Source organism: Oncorhynchus masou, chromosome 13, assembly GCF_036934945.1.
Source record: "Oncorhynchus masou masou isolate Uvic2021 chromosome 13, UVic_Omas_1.1, whole genome shotgun sequence".
NCBI lineage: Eukaryota > Metazoa > Chordata > Actinopteri > Salmoniformes > Salmonidae > Oncorhynchus > Oncorhynchus masou.
Genome location: NC_088224.1, coordinates 78,579,418 through 78,606,731, shown reverse-complemented (window position 1 = coordinate 78,606,731; position 27,314 = coordinate 78,579,418). Strand labels below are relative to the sequence as shown.

Genomic DNA, 27,314 nt, shown 5'->3' with positions numbered 1-27,314 from the left:
CCTAACCAAATCATTAGACACCAAAAAGATACTTGCTTGAGACATTGGAAAGAATTAACAAAAAAACAGAGCAAACTGGAATGCTACTAAACAGAAAGTACACAGTGGCAGAATACCAGACCACTGTGACTGACCCAAACTTAAGGAAAGCTTTGACTATGTACAGATTCTGTGAGCATAGCCTTGCTATTGAGAAAGGCCGCAGTAGGCAGACCTGGCTCTCAAGAGAAGACAGGGACTGTGCACATTGCCCACAAAATGAGGTGGAAACTGAGCTGCACTTCCTAACCTCCTGCCAAATGTATGACCATATTAGAGACATATTTCCCTAAAATTACACAGACCCACAAAGAATTAGAAAAAAACAAATACGAATTTGATAAACTCCCATATCTACTGGGGGAAATACCACAGTGTTCCATCACAGCAGCAAGATTTGTGACCTGTTGCCACAAGCAAAGGGCAAGCAGTGAAGAACAAACGCCATTGTAAATACAACCCATAATGATGTTTACTTATTTTCCCTTTTGTACCTTAACTATTTGGTAATGTAAACACATGTTTGCCATGCCAAGAAAGCCCCTTGAATTGAATTGAATTGGAGAGAGAGAGAGAGAGGTAGAGAGAGAGAGGGGGAGGGAGAGAGAGAGAGAGAGGTAGAGAGGGAGAGAGAGAGAGGTAGAGAGAGAGAGACAGAGAGAGGTAGAGAAAGAGCGGTAGAGAGAGAGAGGTAGAGAGAAAGAGGTAGAGAGAGAGGTAGAGAGAGAGAGAGAGAGAGAGAGAGAGAGGTAGAGAGAGAGAGGTAGAGAGAGAGAGAGAGAGAGAGAGAGAGAGAGAGAGAGAGGGAGAGAGAGAGAGAGAGAGAGCCAGGCGGACACCACAGCTGTTTCTGCCAGGTTCCCTTGCCAGGGGTACCAGATAGAGGTGCCAATTTGAAAGAGTGGGAGATGGCAAAGAGGGATGGGGAGAGATAATAAGAGAGTTTGATAAAGGAAAGGAGAGGTAAGATATAAAGGCCCATGCACTTTTGGCACAGTTTGTTTTGGCGTCTTCCATATTGGAAAGAGTGCTGAAATGGGATGATATTATGCATACATCATTAATTAAGTAACATGACTTATTTATTCATAGTATCATGCAGTTTCATCTTTCATAGACTGCATCAATAGTTACTTCACTCTGTTATCAGAGTAATGTGTGTCTCCTGTGTAGTGTCCCCGAGAGGCATGCAAGCTTTTCCTATTGAATGTCCAACCAACTGCTATCTCTGACTTTACAGTAGACTAAAACTATATGCCCTGTTTGTTCAGTTTGAGAGTACAGAATGTAATTCTCTACATTGCCATTGGAACATAGAAGGATACATAAGCCATTGTTTTGTTTTGGGGGGCGATGTTAGTTTGTTGTTGGGTTTCTCTCTGCCCTGCTAACTCTCTGTGTGACCTGTAGCTACTCTTGGTGACAGTGGATGGGATTAAAGAGGTTACACACTCTCTGAAAGTCACCCTCCCCAACCCTGAGTTCCCCTCTTCTTCTTTCAGCTGTGTTTATGGCTCTATTTTGACGCTCTGTGCTGCAATTTCAACATTTCAATATTTAATCTAAAAATTTCTGGACCAGAGTGCAGAGATGCTGCATTATTTAGTGGCATCTCCAATCTGGGCGAGGAGACATGTAACACGCACTCTCTCTCACTCTCTCACTCACTCACTCACTCACTCACTCACTCACTCACTCACTCACTCACTCACTCACTCACTCTCTCACTCACTGTTTTTTCTAGTGTGCTGAGTATATCATCATTAGTATGCTTTGTTAACTGATTGAACAAACTTTTTTGAGAGAGAGAGGGAGGGAGAGAGAGAGGGAGAGAGAAAAAAATAGAGTGAGTATAAAAAGTTGGGAGGGGTGAGAAGACAACTTTATCAGAGACTTGTAGCAATAGAGAGAGGGGAGAGCAAAATGGTATTTACCCTTTGCATTGTATAACAACATAATCAAATATCACCAATTCCTCTAATTTATTGTCTTCACAAGGAGGCGAAACAGGCGGTTTTTGCTATCGATGTATGGTACTGCGTGTAATAGGATGTGAATTATATAGATTTGTATGTCAGAGTGTGGAGAGTGCATGGGCAGCTGAAAATAATAGCAGGTTACCTTTTGACATTGCTGCTAGCTACTCTGTTCCTATTGATGGGTGGAGATGATAAATTCCGCCAATAGAATAACTGAACTAGGTTAGGGGTGGGAGCAAGGGGGTCTGGGCAGGGGAACATGGACATGAAACCTTGAAGAAGGCAGCAGAGTTTCTGAAACATTGGTGTCTATTACATTGATTGCATCAGAGACACAGTGTGCAGCTTTTGTGTTATTTTGTCAGTGTTCTGGGCAGGTGCTCTATGTCTCTGACCTGTGTGTATGTATGTGTAACGCCTTTCCTCCTCTTCGTCTGAGGAGGAGTAAGGACCAAAATGCAGCGTGGTAAGTGTCCATTATGTTTAATATGAAAAACAACAGAACAACAGAACAAAACAAAATAACGTGCATCAACGAAACAGTTCCGTGTGGCGACAAACACTGACTCGGAAAACAAACACCCACAAACCAACAGTGAAACCCAGGCTACCTATGTATGATTCTCAATCAGGGACAACGATTGACAGCTGCCTCTGATTAAGAACCATACTAGGCCGAACTCAAAACCCCAACATAGAAAAACACATAGACTGCCCAACCAACTCATGCCCTGACCATACTAAAACGAAGAATAAAATAACAGAACGATGGTCAGAACGTGACAGTACCCCTCCCCCACCTGAAGGTGCGGACTCCGGCTGCAAAACCTGAACCTATAGGGGAGGGTCTGGGTGGGCGTCTGTCCGTGGTGGCGGCTCTGGCGCGGGATGTCGACCCCACTTCACCATAGTTTTTGTCCACCTCCTTAACCGCCCCCTTGGCCTCTTATGAGCGACGACCCTCGCAGCCGACCTCGGACTAGGGACCCTCGCCACGGGTCCCGAATGGACGGGAGATTCCGGCAGTGCTGGACAGGCGGGAGACTCCGGCTGCTCTGGAGTGAAGGACAACTCTGGCAGCTCCTGGCTGACTGACGGCTCTGGCAGCTCCTGGCTGGCTGATGGTTCTGGAAGCTCCTGGCTGGCCGACGGCTCTGGAAGCTCCTGGCTGGCCGATGGCTCTGGAAGCTCCTGACTGGCCGACAGCTCTGGCGGCTCCTGGCTGGCTGACGGCTCTGGCGGCTCCTGGCTTGCTGACGGCTCTGGCGGCTCCTGGCTGACTGGCGGCTCCTGGCTGACTGGCGGCTCTGGCGGCTCAGGACAGACTGGCGGCTCTGGCGGCTCAGGACAGACTGGCGGCTCTGGCGGCTCAGGACAGACGGGAGACTCTGGCAGCTCTGGACAGACGGGAGACACTGGCGGCTCAGGACAGACGGGAGACTCTGGCGGCACAGGACAGACGGGAGACTCTGGCGGCTCAGGACAGACGGGAGACTCTTGCAGCGCTGGGCATGAGGAAGGCTCTGGCAGTGCTGGACAGGCGGGAGCACCTGTAGGGAGGAGACGGAGAGACAGCCTGGTGCGGGGGGTTGCCACCGGAGGGCTGGTGCGTGGAGGTGGCACCGGATAGACCGGTCCGTGCAGGCGCACTGGAGCTCTTGAGCACCGAGCCTGCCCAACCTTACCTGGTTGAATGCTCCCCGTAGCCAGGCCAGTGCGGCGAGGTGGAGTAGCCTGCACTGGGCTGTGCTGGCGAACCAGGGACACCATGCGTAAGGCTGGTGCCATGTAAGCCAGCCCGAGGAGATGCACTGGAGTCCTGATGCGTAGAGCCGGCTTCATGGCACCTGGCTCGATGCCCACTCTAGTCCGGCCGATACGAGGAGCTGGAATGTACCGCACCGGGCTATGCACACGCACCGGGGACACCGTGCGCTCCACCGAATAACACGGTGCCTGCCCGGTCCCTCTCGCACACCGGTAAGCATGGACTCCTACCTGAACTTGCCACACTCCCTGTGTGCCCACCCCAAATTTTTTTGGGGCTGCCTCTCGGGCTTCCTGCCGCGCTGCCGCGCTAGCTCCTCATAATGCCGCCTCTCAGCTTTCGCTGCCTCCAGCTCTGCCTTGGGGCGGCGATATTCACCCGGCTGTGCCCAGGGTCCCTTGCCGTCTAATATCTCCTCCCAAGTCCATCTCTCCAGGTAACCCTGCCTCTCCTGCTGCTGCTGCCTGTTACCACGCTTCTTGGTCCTTTCCTGGTGGGTGTTTCTGTAACGGCTTTCCTCCTCTTCTTCTGAGGAGGAGTAAGGATCGGACCAAAACGCAGCGTGGTAAATGTCCATTATGTTTAGTACGAAAAACAACAGAACAGTAGAACAAAACAAAATAATGTGCATCAACGAAACAATTCCGTGTGGCGACAAACACTGACTCGGAAAACAAACTCCCACAAACCAACAGTGAAACCCAGGCTACCTATGTATGATTCTCAATCAGGGACAACAATTGACAGTTGCCTCTGATTGAGAACCATACTAGGCCGAATTCAAAACCCCAACATAGAAAAACACATAGACTGCCCACCCAACTCACCCCCTGACCATACTAAAACAAAAAATAAAATAACAGAACTATGGTCAGAACGTGACAGTATGGTACCATGTGTCACCTGTGTGACATTGCTTCTGTGAGCCTTTCAGCAGATATCTTATCTGATCTTTACAGCAGAGTTGATACAGACATACTGCCATTTATTGTTGGCTCAAACTAGCTATTTTCTAAGAGTATTTTAGATGTGTTCTCTGTGTCTCTGTACAGGACTATTAGAAAATAGAAATCTTCATAACAACAATATGATCACCCTCCACACTGGGAAATCTTCAGAGACCTTTCTTTCTTTTTCTCTCTCCATCTCTCTCCCTCTCGCGCTCCATCTCTCTTTCTCTCTCTCTCCATCTCTCTCTCTCCATTTCTATCTCTCTCTCACTCTCTCCATCTCTCACCATCTTTCTCTCTCCATCTCTCTCTCCCCACCTCTCTCGCCATCTCTCTCTCTCCATCTCTCTCTCCATCGTTCTCACCCCATCTCTCTCTCTCCATCTCTCTCTCCTTTCTTTTTTTCTGATGAGTTGATTTCACAACTCAATGATGTGGACAGGGTACAGTTAAATGTAGTCATGTGTGACTGTGAACAACAATAACCCTAACCACTCCTCATAAAGGAATCATAATCAATATATACACTGGGGCTGACGCTACATAAAAGAGAAGTGGTCATTTCCTCAGACGAAGGGACTCCTCTGTTTATGGTTATGGTTTGGGTGCCTGCATCTAGGGAAATGAGATTTATTGAGATGCTTTTGGTTATTGGGATGCCCTTGGCTATTGGTAGATTTCTGATTGGTGTGTGTCTTTCTGATTGGTGGGATTTTTCATTGGGAAGTGGTTTTGATTGATTGGCTTTGAATTGTAGGAATAAAGATTGAAGGGATTGACAGTTCATTTTATTGGCAGACTGTAATATCATGCTTTATGATTGACTAGCAGACACGCACGTACAAGTGTGTGTGTGTGTGTGTGTGTGTGTGTGTGTGTGTGTGTGTGTGTGTGTGTGTGTGTGTGTGTGTGTGTGTGTGTGTGTGTGTGTGTGTGGGTGGGTGGGTGGGTGGGTGTGTGTGTGTTTGTTTGTCTGTGTTGTGTGTGCAAATGTGTCTGGATCATAGTCTTTCCTGTATGGTTGACATGGCACTACATGTACACAACATGACCAAAAGTATATGGACACCTGCTTGTCGAACATCTCATTCCAAAATCAGAGGCATTAACATGGAGGTGGTCCCTCCTTTGCTGCTAAAACAGCCTCCACTTTTCTGAGAAGACTTTCCACTAGATTTTGGAACATTGCTGCAGGAACTTGCTTCCACTCAGCCACAAGAGCATTAGTAAGGTCTGGCACTGATGTTGGGTGATCCCGTTCTGTGAGCTTGTGTGGCCTACCACTTCACAGCTGAGCCGTTGTTGCTTCTAGATGTTTCCACTTCACAATAACAGCACTTACAGTTGACCGGGAAGCTCTAGCAGGGCAGAAATGTGATGAACTAACTTGTTAGAGAGGTGGCATCCTGTGACTGTGCCATGTTGAAGGTCACTAAGCTCTTCGGTGAGTCCATTCTACTGCCAGTGTTTGTCTATGAAGATTGCATGGCTGTGTGCTCAATTTTATACACCTGTCATCAACGGGTGTGAAATAGCCAAATGCACTAATTTGAATGGGTGTCCACATACTTTTGTATATCTAGTGTTTTCAGAGACTATTATCTATGCATAAAACTGAGAGCAATTCCTCATCAATTAGGTTGTTCATTCTCTGGCATAATCAAATCAGGCCATTTTCATAATACTTAATTCAATTAATTCCCCTGATTTAGGTTGAATAAATAAATATCTGTGTCTCTAATTGAAGTGGGATTTTGTGTGCGTGTGTGTACGTGCATGCAGATAAATTGATTCAGAATGCACTACACACACTGTTCAGAACGTTCTCTAAGTATGTGAACATCTTTGACATTTTCTTGCAATTCTCTCTCTCTGTCCCCCCCCCCGCATCTGTCACAATGTATGTTTGTCCAACATGTTAGTGATGGTCTGTATCTGAGAACAGCTCGACTGTGTTTACCTGTAAGAATAACAGACTCCTTGCAACGTCTCTCTGTGGTTCACACTTCATCCAATCTTACCCTCAGTCTCCCTCCCCCTGTCTCTCCTCCTAACTCCAAGCTGTGATTGTCGGCTAATCGATGTCTGCTTTGTAGCTCTGGGTCTGTAATGTTTTCTGCTTCCTGTGCATTGTTCCCTGGTCAGAACCAATCTTCAGTTGTATTGGGAGTCTGAAAACCCACAAACACTTCAGAATGTTTATGTTGTATAACTAACTGTCTATTGATATTGAGGGGGCTCCTGGCTATAGCTATTGTTGAGCTATTAGCATTGTCTTGGAAAAGGCATGGGGAGCTTCAGTCTCTTTCTTTCTCTCATTCTTTTTTCTCTCTCTTTCTTCCAACACGATCAGGAGAAGATAATGTGAAGCATTTTTTGTTGTTGTTTGCTGTAACTGTTCTCTCTCGCTCTCTATTCCTATCATATATACAGTGCCTTGCGAAAGTATTCGGCCCCCTTGAACATTGCGACCTTTTGCCACATTTCAGGCTTCAAACATAAAGATATAAAACTGTATTTTTTTGTGAAGAATCAACAACAAGTGGGACACAATCATGAAGTGGAATGACATTTATTGGATATTTCAAACTTTTTTAACAAATCAAAAACTGAAAAATTGGCCGTGCAAAATTAGCCTGTCTTCTCTTGAGAGCCATGTCTGGCTACGGCGGCCTTTCTCAATAGCAAGGCTATGCTTTCTTTAAATGTATTCTTTCTTTAAATTTGGGTCAGTCACAATGGTCAGGTATTCTGCCATTGTGTACTCTCTGTTTAGGGCCAAATAGCATTCTAGTTTGCTTTGTTTTTTTGTTAATTCTTTCCAATGTGTCAAGTAATTATAGTTGTTTTCTCATGATTTCATTTGGTCTAATTGTGCTGCTGTCCTGTGGCTCTGTCGGGTGTGTTTGTGTTGTAGGTGATGGCTTTGTTATGGAAGGTTTGGGAATCGCTTCCTTTTAGCTGGTTGTAGAATTTAATGGCTCTTTTCTAGACTTTGATAATTAGCGGGTATTGGCCTAATTCTGCTCTGCATGCGTTATTTGGTGGTTCTACGTTATACACAGGATATTTTTGCAGAATTCTGCATGCAGAGTCTCAATTTGGTGTTTGTCCCATTTTGTGAAATCTTGGTTGGTGAGCAGACCCCAGACCTCACAACCATAAAGGGCAATGGGCTCTATGACTGATTCAAGTATTTTTAGCCAGATCCTAATTGGTATGTTGAATTTATGTTCCTTTTGATGGCATAGAATGCCCTTCTTGCCTTGTGTCTCAGATCTTTCACAGCTTTGTGGAAGTTACCTGTGGCGCTGATGTTTAGGCCAAGGTTTTGTGTGCTCTAGGGCAACGGTGTATAGATGGAATTTGTATTTGTGGTCCTGGTGACTGGTCCTTTTTGGAACACCATTATTTTGGTTTTACTGAGATTTACTGTCAGGGCCCAGGTCTGGCAGAATCTGTGCAGAATATCTAGGTGCTGCTGTAGGCCCTCCTTGGTTGGTGACAGGAGCACCAGATCATCAGCAAACAGACGTTTGACTTCAGATTCTAGTCGGGTGAGGCTGGGTGGTGCAGACTTTTCTAGTGCCCGCGCCAATTCGTTGAAATATATGTTGAAGAGGGTGGGGCTTAAGCTGCATCCCTGTCTCACCCCACGGCCCTGTGGGAAGAAATGTGTGTGTTTTTTGACTATTTTAACCGCACACTTGTTGTTTGTGTACATGGATTTTATAATGCCGTATGTTTTACCCCCATCACCACTTTCCATCAATTTGTATAGCAGACCCTCGTGCCAAATTGAGTCGAAGGCTTTTTTGAAATCAACAAAGCATGAGAAGACTTTGCCTTTGTTTTGGTTTGTTTGGTTGTCAACTAGGTTGTGTAGGGTGAATACATGGTCTGCTGTACGGTAATTTGGTAAAAAGCCAATTTGACATTTGCTCAGTACATTGATTTCATTGAGGAAATGTACGAGTCTGCTGTTAATGATAATGTAGAGGATTTCCCCAAGGTTACTGTTGACGCATATCCCACGGTAGTTATTGGGGTCAAATTTGTCTCAACTTGTGGATTGGGATGATCTGTCCTTGGTTCCAAATATTGGGGAAGATGCCAGAGCTAAGGATGATGTTAAAGAGTTTTAGTATCACCAATTGGAATTTGTTGTCTGTATATTTGATAATTTCATTAAGGATACCATCAACACCACATGCCTTTTCGGGTTGGAGGTTTTTGTATTTTGTCCTGTAGCTCATTCAAGGTAATTGGAGAATCCAGTTGGTTCTGGTCGTCTGTTGATTCTAAACTTTGTATTTAATCCTGTATATGTTTTTGCTCTTTATTCTTTGTTGTAGAGCCAAAAAGATTGGAGAAGTGTTTTACCCATACACCTCCATTTTGGATAGATAATTATTTGTGTTGTTTGTTTAGTGTTTTCCAATTTTCCCAGAAGTGGTTAGAGTCTATGGATTCTTCAATTACATTGAGATGATTACTGACGTGCTGTTCCTTATTTTTCCATAGTGTATTTCTGTATTGTTTTAGTGATTCGCCATAGTGAAGGCGTAGACTCAGATTTCCCGGTCTCTATGTTTTTGGTTGGACAGGTTTCTCAATTTCTTTCTTAGATTTTTGCATTCTTCATCAAACCAGTTGTCATTGTTGTTAATTTTCTTCGGTTTTCTATTTGAGATTTTTAGATTTGATAGGGAAGCTGAGAGGTCAAATATACTGTTAAGATTTTCTACTGCCAAGTTTACACCTTCACTATTACAGCGGAACATTTTACCCAGGAAATTGTCTAAAAGGGATTGAATTTGTTGTTGCCTAATTGTTTTTGGTAGGTTTCCAAGCTGTATTCCTTCCATCTATAGCATTTCTTAATGTTACTCAGTTCCTTTGGCTTTGATGCCTCATGATTGAGTATTGCTCTGTTCAAGTAGACTGTGATTTTGCTGTGGTCTAATAGGGGTGTCACTGGGCTGACTGTGAACGCTCTGAGAGACTCTAGGTTGAGGTCAGTGATAAAGTATTCTACAGTACTACTGCCAAGAGATGAGCTATATGTGTACCTACCATAGGAGTCCCCTCAAAGCCTACCATTGACTATGTACATACCCAGCGTGCTACAGAGCTGCAGGAGTTGTGACCCGTTTTTGTTGGTTATGTTGTCATAGTTGTGCCTAGGAGGGCATATGTGGGAGGGAATGCTGTCACCTGCAGGCAGGTGTTTGTCCCTCTGTGTGCTGAGGGTGTCAGGTTCTTGTCCGGTTCTGGCATTTAGGTCGCCACAGACTAGTATATGTCCCTGGGTCTGGAAATGATTGATTTCCCCCTCCAGGATGGAGAAGCTGTCTTCATTATGGGGATCCTAGTGTGGGGATATAGGTAGCACACAGGAGGATCATTTCCTTTTGAATTTCTAGCCAAATGTAAAATGTTCCTGTTTTGATTAATTTAACGGAGTGAGTTAGGTCTGCTCTATACCAAATTAGCATACCCCCTGAGTCCCTTCCCTGTTTCACACCTGGTAGTTTGGTGGATGGGACTACCAGCTCTCTGTAATCTAGAGGGCAAACAGTGGGTCTGTCTCCTCCATACCATATTCTTGCAGGATGACAATGTCTGCATTACCGATTTCTTTGGTGAAGTCCGGGTTCCTGCTCTTTAGGCCAAAGGCAGATGACCTCAGGCCATGGATATTCCAGGATGATATAGTGAAGGCTTTATGTTCCATAAAGTGTCCAATGTTGTTGGTCGTATGGTTTGGCCTCAGGCCAGTAAGTGTGAGCAGAGCCTGCTCTCTCCATCTCTCTGTTCTCACTGTTCTCTTTCTCTCACCTCTCTACATCTCTCTGTTCTCACTATTCTCTTTCTCTCACCTCCTCTCTGTTCTCACTGTTCTCTTTCTCTCTTCTCTCCATCTCTGTTCCCACTGTTCTCTTTCATTCACCTCTCTCCATCTACCTGTTCCCACTATTCTCTTTCATTCACCTCTCTCATCTCCCTGTTCTCACTGTTCTCTTTCTCTCACCTCTCTCCATCTCTCTGTTCTCACTGTTCTCTTTCTCTCTCCTCTCCATCTCCCTGTTCCCACTGTTCTCTTTCATTCACCTCTCTCCATCTCCCTGTTCTCACTGTTCTCTTTCTCTCACCTCTCTCCATCTCTCTGTTCTCACTGTTCTCTTTCTCTCACCTTGCTCCATCTCCCTGTTCTTTCTCTCACTTCTCTCCATCTCTCTGTTTCCACTGTTCTCTTTCTCTCACCTCGCTCCATCTCCCTGTTCTTTCTCTCACCTCTCTCCGTCTCATTGTTCTCTTTCTCTAACCTTGCTCCATCTCCCTGTTCTTTCTCTCACTTCTCTCCATCTCTCTGTTTCCACTGTTCTCTTTCTCTCACCTCGCTCCATCTCCCTGTTCTTTCTCTCACCTCTCTCCGTCTCATTGTTCTCTTTCTCTCACCTTGCTCCATCTCCCTGTTCTTTCTCTCACTTCTCTCCATCTCTCTGTTTCCACTGTTCTCTTTCTCTCACCTCTCTCCATCTCTCTGTTCCCACTGTTCTCTTTCTCTCACCTCTCTCCATCTCCCTGTTCTCACTGTTCTCTTTCATTCACCTCTCTCCATCTCCCTGTTCTCACTGTTCTCTTTCTCTCACCTCGCTCCATCTCCCTGTTCTTTCTCTCACCTCTCTCCATCTCCCTGTTCTCACTGTTCTCTTTCATTCACATCTCTCATCTCCCTGTTCTCTTTCGCTCACCTCTCTCCATCTCACTGTTCTCTTTCATTCACCTCTCTCCATCTCCCTGTTCTCACTGTTCTCTTTCTCTCACCTCTCCATCTCCCTGTTCCCACTGTTCTCTTTCTCTCACCTCTCCATCTCCCTGTTCCCACTGTTCTCTTTCTCTCACCTCTCCATCTCCCTGTTCCCACTGTTCTCTTTCATTTACCTCTCTCCATCTCCCTGTTCTCACTGTTCTCTTTCTCTCACCTCTCTCCATCTCCCTGTTCTCACCTCGCTACATCTCCCTGTTCTTTCTCTCACCTCTCTCCATCTCTCTGTTCCCACTGTTCTCTTTCTCTCACCTCGCTCCATCTCCCTGTTCTTTCTCTCACCTCTCTCCATCTCCCTGTTCTCACTGTTCTCTTTCATTCACCTCTCTTCATCTCCCTGTTATCTTTCTCTCCCTGTTCTCACTGTTCTCTTTCATTCACCTCTCTCAATCTCCCTGTTCTCTTTCTCTCACCTCTCCATCTCCCTGTTATCACTGTTCTCTTTCTCTCACCTCTCTACATCTCACTGTTCTCACTGTTCTCTTTCTCTCACCTCTCTCCATCTCCCTGTTCCCACTGTTCTCTTTCATTCACCTCTCTCCATCTCCCTGTTCTCTTTCTCTCACCTCTCCATCTCCCTGTTCCCACTGTTCTCTTTCTCTCACCTCTCTCCATCTCTCTGTTCCCGCTGTTCTCTTTCTCTCACCTCTCTACATCTCCCTGTTCCCACTGTTCTCTTTCTCTCACCTCTCTCCATCTCCCTGTTCCCACTGTTCTCTTTCATTCACCTCTCTCCATCTCCCTGTTCTCTTTCTCTCACCTCTCCATCTCCCTGTTCCCACTGTTCTCTTTCTCTCACCTCTCTCCATCTCTCTGTTCCCGCTGTTCTCTTTCTCTCACCTCTCTACATCTCCCTGTTCCCACTGTTCTCTTTCTCACACCTCTCTACATCTCCCTGTCCTCACTGTTCTCTTTCTCTCACCTCTCTCCGTTCCCACTGTTCTCTTTCTCTCACCTCTCTCCATCTCCCTGTTGCCACTGCCACTGTTCTCTTTCTCTCTGACTCCTCCCTTCTCTCTATCTCCCTCCCTCCTTCCATCCCTCAATTCAGTTCAATTCAAGGGGCTTTATTGGAATGGGAAACATATGTTAACATTGCCAAAGCAAGTGAAGTAGATAATTAACAAAAGTGTAATAAAAAATAAAAAAATGAACAGTAAACATTACTCTCACAGAAGTTCCAAAAGAATAAAGACATTACAAATGTCATTATATATACATACATACATACATACATACATACATACATACATACATACATACATACATACATACATACATACATACATACATACATACATACATACATACACAGTGTTGTAACAATGTGCACATTTTTAAAGTAGAAAATGGAAAATAAATAAACATACAGCTGAAGTCGGAGGTTTACATACACCTAGGTTGGCGTCATTAAAACTTGTTTTTCAACCACTCCACAAATTTATTGTTTGCAAACTATTGTGTTGCCAAGTCGGTTTGGACATCTATTTTGTGCATGACGCAAGTCATTTTTCCAACAATTGTTTACAGACAGATTATTTCACTTTTATTCACTGTATCACAATTCCAGTGGGTCAGAAGTGTACATACACTAAGTTGACTGTGCCTTTAAACAGCTCGGAAAATTCCAGAAAATGATGTCATGGTTTTAGAAGCTTCTGATAGGCTAATTGGCATAATTTGAGTATATTGGAGGAGTCCTACACTGTATATGGACTTTATTTTTTCTACTGTGTCATTGACTTGTTTATTGTTTACTCCATGTGTAACTGTTATGTACTTGAGTGAAGACCCAAAAGCGGTTTTAACAGAAAACAGAGTTCTTTAATGAAAAACAGGAATGGCATAAATCCTCTTCCAACGTAGTCAATGGAACAAAAAGAACGTTAGTATAATGCAGGATGCACCTGCCAGGCGGACTCCGACAGGATAGGACAAGGTGGAAGCAAACGGGACGACAGCTTGCTTCTGGCATCAAAAACACAAACAAGAATCAGACACTGAAAGTAGCAGGAACAGAGAGAGAAATAGAGACCTAATCAGAGGGGGAAGAGAGAACAGGTGGGAAGGAGTGAATGAGCTAGTTAGGGGAGATGTAGAACAGCTGAAGAATGAGAGACAGAGAAGGTAACCTAAAAAGACCAGCAGAGAGAGACAGAGTGAAGAGAAAGGACAGGAACAGACATAACAAGACATGACAGTACCCCCCCACTCACCGAGCGCCTCCTGGCGCACTCGAGGAGGAAACCTGGCGGCAACGGAGGAAATCATCGATCAGCGAACGGTCCAGCACGTCCCGAGAGGGAACCCAACTCCTCTCCTCAGGACCGTACCCCTGCCAATCCACTAGGTACTGATGACCACGGCCCGAGGGCGCATGTCCAAAATCTTACGAACCCTGTAGATGGGTGCGCCCTCGACAAGGATGGGGGGGGAGGGACGAGCGGGGCGCGAAGAACGGGCTTAACACAGGAGACATGGAAGACCGGGTGAACGCGACGAAGATAGCGGGAGAAGAAGTCGCACTGCGACAGGATTAATGACCTGAGAAATACGGAACGGACCAATGAACCGCGGGGCCAACTTGCGAGAAGCTGTCTTAAGGGGAAGGTTCTGAGTGGAGAGCCATACTCTCTGACCGCAACAATATCTAGGACTCTTGGTCCTACGCTTATTAGCGGCCCTCACAGTCTGCGCCCTATTACGGCAAAGTGCCGACCTGACCCCCTTCCAGGTGCGCTCGCAACGCTGGACAAAAGCCTGAGCGGAGGGGACGCAGGACTCGGCGAGCTGAGATGAGAACAGCGGAGGCTGGTACCCGAGGCTACTCTGAAAAGGGGATAGACCGGTAGCAGACGAGGAAGCGAGTTGTGGGCGTACTCTGCCCAGGGAGCTGTTCTGACCAAGACGCAGGGTTACGAAAGAAAGACTGCGTAAAATGCGACCAACAGTCTGATTGGCCCGTTCGGCTTGACCGTTAGACTGGGGATGAAAGCCGGACGAGAGACTGACGGAAGCCCCAATCAAACGGCAAAACTCCCTCCAAAATTGAGACGTGAACTGCGGGCCTCTGTCGGAAACGACGTCAGACGGAAGGCCATGAATTCGGAAAACATTCTCGATAATGATCTGAGCCGTCTCCTTAGCAGAAGGGAGCTTATCGAGAGGAATGAAATGAGCCGCCTTAGAGAATCTATCGACAACCGTAAGAATAACTGTCTTCCCCGCTGATGAAGGCAGTCCGGTGATAAAATCTAAAGCGATGTGAGACCACGGTCGAGAGGGAATGGGAAGCGGTCTGAGACGGCCGGCAGGAGGAGAGTTCCCAGATTTAGTCTGCGCGCAGACCGAACAAGCGGCGACAAATCGACGCGCGTCACGTTCCCGAGTGGGCCACCAGAAACGCTGGCGAATGGAAGCAAAGCGTACCCGAACGCCGGGGTGGCCGGCTAACTTGGCAGAGTGGGCCCACTGAAGAACAGCCGGACGAGTAGGAACGGGAACGAACAGAAGGTTCCTAGGACAAGCTCGCGGCGACGGAGTGTGAGCGAGTGCTTGCTTTACCTGCCTCTCAATTCCCCAGACAGTCAACCCGACAACACGCCCCTCAGGGAGAATCCCCTCGGGGTCGGTGGAGACCTCAGAAGAACTGAAGAGACGAGATAAAGCATCAGGCTTGGTGTTTTTTGAGCCCGGACGATAAGAAATAACAAACTCGAAACGAGCGAAAAACAGAGCCCAACGAGCCTGACGCGCATTAAGTCGTTTGGCTGAACGGATGTACTCAAGGTTCCTATGGTCAGTCCAAACGACAAAGGAACGGTCGCCCCCTCCAACCACTGTCGCCATTCGCCTAGGGCTAAGCGGATGGCGAGCAGTTCGCGATTACCAACATCATAGTTACGTTCTGACGGCGATAAGCGATGAGAGAAAAACGCGCAAGGATGGACCTTGCCGTCAGAGAGAGCGCTGAGAAAGAATGGCTCCCACGCCCACCTCTGACGCGTCAACCTCAACAACAAACTGACTAGAGATGTCAGGTGTAACAAGAATAGGTGCGGATGTAAAACGATTCTTAAGAAGATCAAAAGCTCCCTGGGCGGAAACGGACCACTTAAAGCACGTCTTAACAGAAGTAAGGGCTGTGAGGGGAGCTGCCACCTGACCGAAATTACGGATGAAACGACGATAGAAATTAGCGAAGCCCAGAAAGCGCTGCAGCTCGACGCGTGACTTAGGAACGGGCCAATCAATGACAGCCTGGACCTTAGCGGGATCCATCTTAATGCCCTCAGCGGAAATAACGGAACCGAGAAAAGGGACAGAGGCGGCATGAAAAGTGCACTTCTCAGCCTTCACATAAAGACAGTTCTCCAAAAGGCGCTGGAGGACGCGTCGCACGTGCTGAACATGAATCGAGAGAGACGGTGAAAAAATCAGGATATCGTCCATGTAAACGAAAACAAAAATGTTCAGCATGTCTCTCAGGACGTCGTTAACTAGTGCCTGAAAGACAGCTGGAGCGTTAACGAGGCCGAAAGGAAGAACCCGGTATTCAAAGTGCCCTAACGGAGTGTTAAACGCCGTCTTCCACTCGTCCCCTCCCTGATGCGCACGAGATGGTAGGCGTTACGAAGGTCCAATTTGGTGAAAAACCTGGCTCCCTGCAGGATCTCGAAGGCTGAAGACATAAGAGGAAGCGGATAACGATTCTTAACTGTTATGTCATTCAGCCCTCGATAATCCACGCATGGGCGCAGGGACCCGTCCTTCTTCTGAACAAAAAAAAACCCCGCTCCGGCGGGAGAGGAGGAGGAGACTATGGTACCGGCGTCGAGCGAAACCGACAAATAATCCTCGAGAGCCTTACGTTCGGGAGCCGACAGAGAGTATAATCTACCCCGGGGGAGTAGTTCCCGGAAGGAGATCAATACTACAGTCATACGACCGGTGTGGAGGGAGAGAAGTGGCCTTGGAACGACTGAACACCGTGCGCAGATCGTGATACTCCTCCGGCACCCCTGTCAAATCGCCAGGCTCCTCCTGTGAAGAAGAGACAGAGGAAACAGGAGGGATAGCAGACATTAAACAGGTCACATGACAAGAAACATTCCAGGATAGGATAGTATTACTAGACCAATTAATAGAAGGGTTATGGCGCACTAGCCAGGGATGACCCAAAACAACAGGTGTAAAAGGTGAACGAAAAATTAAAAAAGAAATGGTTTCGCTATGATTACCAGAGACAGTGAGGGTTAAAGGCAGCGTCTCACGCTGAATCTTGGGGAGAGAACTACCATCTAAAGCGAACAAGGCCGTGGGCTCCCTAACTGTCTGAGAGGAATGTCATGTTCCCGAGCCCAGGTCTCGTCCAGAAAACAGCCCTCCGCCCCAGAGTCTATCAAGGCACTGCAGGAAGCAGATGAACCGGGCCAGCGGAGATGGACCGGAAAGGTAGTGCGTGATCCAGAAGGAGAGGCCTGAGTAGTTGCGCTCACCAGTAGCCCTCCTCTTACTGATGAGCTCTGGCTTTTACTGGACATGAGGTGACAAAATGACCAGCGGAGCCGCAGTAGAGACAGAGGCGATTGGTGAATCTCCGTTCCTTCTCCTTGGCCGAGATGCGGATACCCCCAGCTGCATAGGCTCAGCATCCGAGCCGGCGGAGGAGGGTGGCAGTGATGCGGCAGGTGGCAGTGATGTGGAGAGGGGAGCAACGGAGAACGCGAGCTCCTTTCCACGAGCTCGGCGACGAAGATCAAACCGTCGCTCTATGCGAATAGCGAGAGCTATTAAGGAGTCCAGACTGGAAGGAACCTCCCGGGAGAGGATCTCATCCTTAACCTCGACGAGGAGACCCTCCAGAAAACGAGCGAGCAAAGCCGGCTCGTTCCAGTCACTAGAGGCAGCGCGAGTGCGAAACTCAATAGAATAATCCGTTATGGATCGATTCCCCTGACATAGGGAAGACAGGGCCCTGGAAGCCTCCTCCCCAAAAACAGAACGGTCAAAAACCCGTATCATCTCCTCCTTAAAGTCCTGATACTGGTTAATACACTCAGCCCTCGCCTCCCAGATTGCCGTGCCCCACTCACGCGCCCGTCCGGTAAGGAGAGAAATGACGTAGGCGATGCGGGCTGCGCTCCTGGAGTAAGTGTTGGGCTGGAGAGAGAACACCACATCACACTGAGTGAGGAATGAGCGGCACTCAGTGGGCTCCCCAGAGTAACACGGCGGGTTGTTGATCCTGGGCTCCGGAGACTCGGAAACCCTGGAAGTGGGCGGTGGATCGAGGTGGAGTTGGTGAACCTGTCTTGTGAGGTCGGAGACTTGGACGGCCAGGGTTTCAACGGCATGTCGAGCAGCAGACAATTCCTCCTCGTGTCTGCCTAGCATCGCTCCCTGGATCTCGACGGCGGAGTGAAAAGGGTCCGGAGCCGCTGGGTCCATTCTTGGTCTGATTCTTCTGTTATGTACTTGAGTGAAGACCCAAAAGCGGTTTTAACAGAAAACAGAGTTCTTTAATGAAAAACAGGAATGGCATAAATCCTCTTCCAACGTAGTCAATGGAACAAAAAGAACGTTAGTATAATGCAGGATGCACCTGCCAGGCGGACTCCGACAGGATAGGACAAGGTGGAAGCAAACGGGACGACAGCTTGCTTCTGGCATCAAAAACACAAACAAGAATCAGACACTGAAAGTAGCAGGAACAGAGAGAGAAATAGAGACCTAATCAGAGGGGGAAGAGAGAACAGGTGGGAAGGAGTGAATGAGCTAGTTAGGGGAGATGTAGAACAGCTGAAGAATGAGAGACAGAGAAGGTAACCTAAAAAGACCAGCAGAGAGAGACAGAGTGAAGAGAAAGGACAGGAACAGACATAACAAGACATGACAGTAACTCTGTGTTGTTGTCTGTGCCACACTGCTTTGTTTTATCTTGGCCAGGTGCAGTTGCAAATGAGGACTTGTTCTCAACTAGCCTACCTGGTTAAATAAAGGTGAAATAAAAAATTGAATTATCAAAAACCTGTGGATGTATTTCAAGGCCTAGTTCAAACTCAGTGCCTCTTTGCTTGACATCATGGGAAAATTAAAAGAAATCAGCCCCAACAAAAATGTAGACCTCCACAAGTCTGGTTCATGCTTGGGAGCAATTTCCCAATGCCTGAAGGTATCACGTTTATCTGTACAAACAATAGTACGTAAGTATAAACACCATGGGACCATGCAGCCATCATACCGCTCAGGAAGGAGACGTGTTCTGTCTCCTAGAGATGAACGTACTTTGGTGTGACAAGTGCAAATCAATCTCAGAACAACAGCAAAGCACCTTGTGAAGATGCTGAAGGAAACAGGTACAAAAGTGTCAATATCCACAGTAAAATGAGTCCTATATCGACATAACCTGAAAGGCCGCTCAGCAAGGAAGAAGCCACTGCTCCAAAACCGCCATAAAAAGGCCAGACTATGTTTTGCAACTGAACATTGGGACAAATATCATACTTTTTGGAGAAATGTCCTCTGGTCTGATGAAACAAAAATGCAAGCAGAAGAACACCATCCAAACCATGAAGCCCTTGGGTGGCAGCATCATGTTGTGGGGGTGCTTTGCTGCAGGAGAGACTGGTCCACTTCACAAAATAGATGGCATCATGAGGCAGGAGAATTATGTGGATATATTGAAGCAACATCTCAAGTCATCAGTCAGGAAGATAAAGTTTGGTCGCAAATGGGTCTTCCAGATGGACAATGACCCCAAGCATACTTCTAAAGTTGTGGTAGAATGGCTTAAGGACAACAAAGCCAAGGTATTGGAGTAGCCATCTCAAAGCCCTGACCTCAATTCTATAGAAATTGTGTGGGCAGAACTGAAAAAGCGTGTGCGAGCAAGGAGGCCTACAAACCTGACTCAGTTACACCAGCTCTATCAGGAGGATTGGGCCAAAATTTATCCAACTTATTGTGGGAAGCTTGTGGAAGGATACCTGAAAAGTTTGACCCAAGTTAAACAATTTAAAGGCAATGTTACCAAATACTAATTGAGTGTATGTAAACTTCTGACCGACTTGGAATGTGATGAAAGAAATCAAATCTGAAATAAATCATTCTCTCAACTATTATTCTGACATTTCACATTCTAAAAATAAAGTGGTGATCCTAACTGACCTACGACAGGGAAGTTTTACTAGAATTAAATGTCAGTAATTGTGATAAACTGAGTTGAAATGTATTTGGCTAAGGTGTATGTAAACTTCCAACTTCAACTGTAAATATGGGTTGTATTTACAATGGTGTTTGTACTTCACTGGTTGCCCTTTTCTTGTGGCAACAGGTCACAAATATTGCTGCTGTGATGGCACACAGTAGTATTTCAACTAGTAGGTATGGGAGTTCATCAAAATCGGAGTTGCTTTCAAATTCTTTGTGGATCTGTGTAATCTTAGGGAAATATGTGTATCTAATATGGTCATACATTTGGTAGGAGGTTAAGAAGTTCAGATCAATATCCACCTCATTTTATGGGCAGTGTGCACATAGCCTGTATTCTCTTGAGAGCCATGTCTGCCTACGGCGGCTTTTCTCAATAGCAAGGCTATGCTCTGTGTGAGTGTGTACATAGTCAAACACACTGAGTGTGTACGTAGTCAAAGCTTTTTACTTTGAGTTTTTATTTCACCTTTATTTAACCAGGTAGGCGAGTTGAGAACAAGTACTCATTTACAACTGCGACCTGGCCAAGATAAAGCAAAGCAGTGCAACACAAACAACAACAAAGAGTTACACATGGAATAATCAAGCGTACAGTCAATAACACAATAGAAAAAAAGAAAGTCTATATACAGTGTGTGCAAATGGCGTGAAGAGGTAGTTGCAAATGAATTACAATTTAGCAAATTAACACTTGAGTGTTAGATGTGCAGATGATGACGTGCAAGTAGAAATACTGGTGTGCAAAAGAGCAGAAAAGTAAATAAAAACAATATGGGAATGGGGTAGGTATATTGGATGGGCTATTTTCAGAAGGGCTATGTACAGCTGCAGCGATCGGTTCGCTGCTCAGATAGCTGATGTTTAAAGTTAAATGAGGGAAATATATAATATAATATAAGTCTCCAGCTTCAGCGATTTTTGCAATTCGTTCCAGTCATTGTTAGCAGAGAACTGGAAGGAAAGGCGGCCAATGGAGGTGTTGGCTTTGGCGATGACCATTGAGATATACCTGCTGGAGCGCGTGCTACAAGTGGGTGTTGTTATCGTGACCAGTGAGCTGAGATAAGGCAGAGCTTTACCAAGCATAGACTTATAGATGACCTGGAGCCAGTGTGTCTTTCGACTAATATGTAGTGAGGGCCAGCCGACTAGAGCATACATGTCGCAGTGGTATATGAGACTTTGGTGACAAAATGGATGGTACTGTGAATTTTTTGAGTATAGTGTTGGAAGCTATTTTGTAAATGACATCGCCGAAGTCGAGGATTGGAAGGATAGTCAGTTTTACGAGGGTATGTTTGGCGGCGTGAGTGAGTGAACGAGGCTTTGTTGCAAAATAGGAAGCCGATTCTAGATTTTATTTTGGATTGGAGATGTTTAATATGAGTCTGAAAGGAGAGTTTACAGTCTAGCCAGACACCGAGGTATTTGTAGTTGTCCACATGTTCTAAGTCAGAACCGTCCAGAGTAGTATATATGCTAGTCGGGCGGGCGGGTGCGGGCAGCGAACGGTTGAAAAGCATGCATTTAGTATTCTGCCACTGTGTGTTCTCTGTATAGCGTCAAATAGCATTCCAGTTTGCTCTGTTTTTTCATGAATTCTTTGCAATGTGTCAAGGAATTATCTTTTTGTTTTCTCTTGATTTGGTTCGGTCTAATTGTGTTGCTGTCCTGGGGCTCTGTGGGGTATATTTGTGCTTGTGAACAGAGCCCCAGGACCAGCTTGCTTAGGGGACTATTCTCCAGGTTCTCTGTAGGTGATTGCTTTGTTATGGAAGGTTTGGGAATCGCTCCCTTTTAGGTGTTTGTAGAATTGAACATCTCTTTCTGGATTTTGATCATTAGCGGGTATCGGCCTAATTCTGCTCTGCATGCTTTATTTGGTGTTTTATGTTGTACACTGGGAATATTTTTTGCAGAATTCTGCAAGCAGTCTCAATTTGTTGTTTGTCCCATTTTGTGAAATTATGGTTGCAAAGCGGACCCCAGACCTCACAACCATAAAGGGCAATGGGGGTTCTATAACTAATTCAAGTATGTTTAGCCAGATCCTAATTGTCATGTCAAATTTTATGTTCATTTTGATGGCATAGAATGCCCTTCTTGCCTTGTCTCTCAGATCTTCCACAACTTTGTGGAAGTTACCTGTGGCGCTGATGTTTAGGCCAAGGTATGTATCGTTTTTTGTGTGCTCTTGGGCAATGGTGTCTAGATGGAATTTGTATTTGTGGTACTGGCAACTGGACCATTTTTGGAACACCTGAGATTTACTGTCAGGGTCCAGGTCTGGCAGAATCTGTGCAGAAGATCTAGATGCTGCTGTACGCCCTCCTTGGTTGGTGACAGAAGCACCAGATCATCAGCAAACAGTAGACATTTGACTTCAGATTCTAGTAGGGTGAGGCCGGGTGCTGCAGACCTTTCTAGTGCCCTCGCCAATTCGTTGACATATATGTTGAAGAGGGTGTGGCTTAAGCTGCATCCCTGTCTCACCCTACGGCCCAGTGGGAAGAAACGTGTGTTTGTTGCCTATTTTAACACACTTGTTGTTTGTGTACATGTATTTTATAATGTCGTACGTTTTTCCCCCAACACCTCTTTCCATCAATTTGTATAGCAGACCCACATGCCAAATTGAGTTGAAGTGTAAAGACGTTCTTCTGTTGAAGGAGGAGCGGACCAAAATGCAGCGTGATGGTTACTCATGTTTATTGAAGAAAATGACTAGACTATGAAAATACTGAAATGTACGAAAACAACAGACGGAAACGTGAAAAAACTATACAGCCTATCTAGTGAAACTAAACACAGAGACAGGAACAATCACCCACAAAATACTGAAAGAATATTGCTGCCTAAATATGGTTCCCAATCAGAGACAACGATAATCACTTGACTCTGATTGAGAACCGCCTCAGGCAGCCATAGACTACGCTAGACACCCCACAAAACCTCAAGACAAAAACACACCACAATAACCCATGTCACACCCTGGCCTGACCGAATAAATGAAGAAAAAACATAATATATTTCGACCAGGGCGTGACATGAAGGCTTTTTTGAAATCAACAAAGCATGAGAAGACTTTGCCTTTGTTTTGGTTTATTTGCTTGTCAATTAGGTTGTGCAGTGTGAATATGTGGTCTGTCATAGGATAATTTGGTAAACATCCAATTTGACATTTGCTCAGTACATTGTTTTCACTGAGGAAATGTAAGAGTCTGCTGTTAATGATAATGCAGAGGATTTTCCCAAGGTTGCTGTTGACGCATATCCCACTGTAGTTATTGGGGTCAAATTTGACTCCACTTTGTGGATTGGTGTCAGCGATTGGGTGCAGATTGAAGGCGGAGTCAGGTGCACAACACAGGTATGGAGTAATCCAACTGAGTTCACTCAAAGAATAAAACAAAATTCCAAAAATGGAACAAACAACAAAACTCTAACACGAACACAATCACTAACAACATAAATAATCACGGACAGAACAGAAATGTATGTCAGATGGTTAAATAGGAGATGTAATGAGGGAATGTAAAACAGGTGTGTATGTAATCAGACAAAACAAAACGAAACAGAAAAGTTGTGACAGTACCCCACCCCTTGACGCTCGGCTCCAGCAGCGCGCCGACACCGGCCTCGGGGACGACCCGGAGGACGGGACGCAGGGCGATCCGGGTGGAGACGGTGAAACTCCTGTAGTAATGAGGGATCTAGGATGTCCTCCACCAGCACCCAGCATCTCTCCTCCGGGCCGTACTCCTCCCACTCCACCAGGTACTGAAGGCCGCTCGCCCGACGCCTTGAGTCCATGATGGCTCGTACGGTATATGCCGGGACCCCCTCGATGTCCAGAGGGGGCGGAGGAACCTCCCGCACCTCAGACTGCTGGAGTGGACCAGCCACCACCGGCCTGAGAAGAGACACATGGAACGAGGTGTTAATGTGATAATCAAGGGGGAGTTGTAACCTATAACATACCTCGTTCGGTCTCCTCTGGACTTTAAATGGCCTCACAAACCGTGGACCCAGCTTCCGGCAGGGCAGGTGAAGGGGCAGGTTTCAGGTCGAGAGTCAGACCCGATCCCCTGGTGCATACACTGGGGCCTCACTGCGGTAGAGGTCAGCACTCGCCCTTTCCCTCCTGACGGCCCGTTGTAGCCGCACATGGGCAGCGTTCCATGTCTCCCCTGAGTGCCGAAACCATTCATCCACCGCAGGAGCCTCGATCTGGCTCTGATGCCATGGTGCCAGGACCGGCTGATTTCCCAGCACACATTGAAATGGTGATAGGTTGGTAGAGGAGTGGCGGAGGGAGTTTTGGGCCATCTCCGCCCAGGGGATGTAAACCGCCCACTCCCTCGGCCGGTCCTGGCAATAGGACCGCAGAAACCTACCCGCATCCTGGTTGACTCTTTCCACCTGCCCATTACCCTCGGGGTGAAAACCTGAGGTAAGGCTGACCAAGACCCCCAGGCGTTCCATAAACGCCCTCCATACTCTAGACGTGATTGAGGACCCCGATCAGAAACTATATCCTCAGGCACCCCGTAGAGCCGGAATACGTGGGTGAAAAGGGCCTCCGCAGTTTGTAGAGCTGTAGGGAGACCGGGCAAAGGAAGAAGGTGGTAGGACTTAGAAAACCGATCCACAACGACCAGAATCGTGGTGTTACCCCGCGATGGGGGAAGATCCGTCACGAAATCCACCGATAGGTGTGAGCATGGTCGTTGTGGAATGGGAAGGGGTTGTAATTTCCCTCTGGGCAGGTGTCTAGGTGCCTTGCACTGTGCGCATACCGAACAGGAGGAAACGTCCTTAGCTAAAGCGGGCCACCAGTACTTCCCAGCAAGGCAGCGCACCGTCCGACCGATGCCAGGATGACCAGAGGGTGATGTGTGACCCCAAAAGATCAAACGATCGTGCACATCAATCGGAACGTACAGATGCCCAGCTGGACACTCAGGGGGAGTGGGCTCTGCACGTGACGCCCGCTCGATGTCCGCGTCCACCACCCATACCACCGGTGCCGCCAGGCGAGAAGCTGGAATTATGGGAGTGGGATCCGTGGACCGCTCCTCTGTATCATACAGCCGGGACAGTGTGTCTGCCTTCACGTTCTGGGAACCTGGTTTGTAGGAAAGGGTGAAAACAAAACAGCTAAAAAACATGGCCCACCTTGCTTGTCGAGGGTTCAGTCTCCTCGCTGCTCGAATGTACTCCAGATTGCGGTGGTCAGTCTAAATGAGAAGAGGCCCCATCAAGCCAATGTCTCCACGCTTTCAGAGCCATGACACAAGCTAACAACTCCCAGTCCCCCACATCATAGTTTCGCTCCTCCTGGCTGAGCTTCTTTGAAAATAATGCACAGGGGCAGAGCTTTAGTGGCGTACCCGAGCGCTGAGACAGCACAGACCCTATACTTGCCTCGGACGCGTCCACCTCAACTATGAACACTAAGGAAGGATCAGGATGAGCCAACACAAGAGCCGAGGTAAACAGAGCCTTCAGGTGACCAAAAGCCCTGTCCGCCCCTGCTGTCTACTGCAGTCGCACCGGACCCCCTTCAGCAGTGAGGTAATGAGAGCCGCTACCTGACTAAAATCCCCGGATAAACCTCCGGTAGTAATTGGCAAACCCGAAAAACCGCTGCACCTCCTTTAACGTGGTTGGAGTCGGCCAATTATGCACGGCTGAAATGCGATCATTCTCCATCTCCACCCCTGACGCTGAAAAGCGGTACCCTAGGAAGGAGATGGACTGTTGGAAGAACAGACATTTCTCAGCCTTGACGTACAGGTCATGTTCCAACAGTCTACCAAGAACCCTGCGTACCAGGGACACATGCTCGGCGCGTGTAGCGGAGTATATTAGAATGTCATCTATATACACCACTACACCCTCCCCGTGCAGGTCCCTGAAAATCTCATCTACAAAGGATTGGAAGACTGATGGAGCAGTCATTAACCCGTACGGCATGACGAGGTACCCATAATGCCCAGAAGTGGTGCTAATTGCTGTCTTCCACTCATCTCCCGCCCGGATACGCACCAGGTTGTAAGCGCTCCTGTGTAATGACTCGGTCATACTGGCTATGAGCGGTAGCGGGCAACTGTATTTTACCGTGATTCTCCAAAAAGCAAACCTCCATCCTTTTTCTTCACAAAAAAACTTGAGGAGACAGGTGAGATTGAAGGTTGAATGTATCCCTGTCCCAGAGATTCGGTGACATATGTCTCCATCGCCCACCATTGGGGCGGCAGTGTAGCCTAGTGGTTAGAGCGTTGGACTAGTAACCGCAAGGTTGAGAGTTCAAACCCCAGACCCAAAATCTGTCGTTCTGCCCATGAACAGGCAGTTAACCCACTGTTCCCAGGCCGTCATTGAAAATAAGAATTTGTTCTTAACTGACTTGCCTGTTAAAATAAAGGTAAAAAAGAAAAAAAAAAAAAGAAATCTCCTCCTGTGACAGAGGATACACATGACTGGGAAGTGCAGCATCTACCAAGAGATCTAGAGCACAATCCCCCTGTCGATGGGGTTGTAATTGAGTCGCCTTCTTTTTACAGAAGGCAAGTGCAAAATCAGCATATTTGGGGGGAATGTTTATGGTGGAAACCTGGTTTGGACTTTCCACCGTAGTGACACCTAAGGAAACAACAAAACACCTCCCTGAACACTAACAGGACCATTCCTTGAGAGCCCTCTGTTGCCACGAAATAATAGATTCATGAGAGGCCAACCAAGGAAGGCCCAACACAACAGGAAACGCAGGAGAGTCAATCAGGAAGAGACTAATTCACACGGGGGGTGTGCTCATAGCAATGGGAACTGTGGCCTCCCTAATTAGCCCCGACCCCAAAGGACGACTATCTAAGACATGTACAGGGAAGGGAACATCAACAGGAACAATAGGAATCCCTAATCTATGTTCTAAGGAACGGTCAATAAAATTCCCAGCTGCGCCTGAATCTACTAGCACCTTATGCTGGGAATGTGGGGAGAAGTCAGGGAATTCAATAGGTAACCACATGTGTGCAACAGAGGGCTCTGGGTGAGTTGTGTGCCTACTCACCTGGGGTAACCCACCAGTGCTCCGCCTGCAACCTCAACCTCCTGGAGAACCACCCCAGCACCGACCAGCAGTGTTCCCTCTGCGGCCACAACTGGTACAGGGAATGGTCCCCCCTCCGGTCCCCCTCATAGCAGCCCCTCCTAACTCCATAGGTGTGGGATCCAATGTGCTGGGTAATGGAATGGGCGGACCCCAATCCAGACGTCCGCGGGAGGCCAACAGGTTATCCAGCCGGATAGACAAGTCCACCAGCTGGTCCAGGTTGAGAGTAGTGTCCCTGCAGGCTAGCTCCCTATGAACGTCCTCACGTAAACTACACCTGTAGTGGTCGATCAGGGCCCGCTCATTCCATCCAGGACCAGCTGCCAGAGTTCTGAAGTCCAGTGCGAACTCTTGAGCGCTCCACATCCCCTTTCTTAGATGAAACAATCTCTCTCCCGCCACTCTCCCTTCAGGT

The 27,314-nt window shown here is 47.1% G+C and overlaps 1 protein-coding gene across 1 annotated transcript in view; it reads left to right on the top strand.

The window, feature by feature from the left end:
* LOC135553107 (calsyntenin-2-like) overlaps positions 1-27,314 on the top strand; it is a 509,523-nt gene that overhangs the window by 119,300 nt on the left and 362,909 nt on the right. The window lies entirely within an intron of this gene.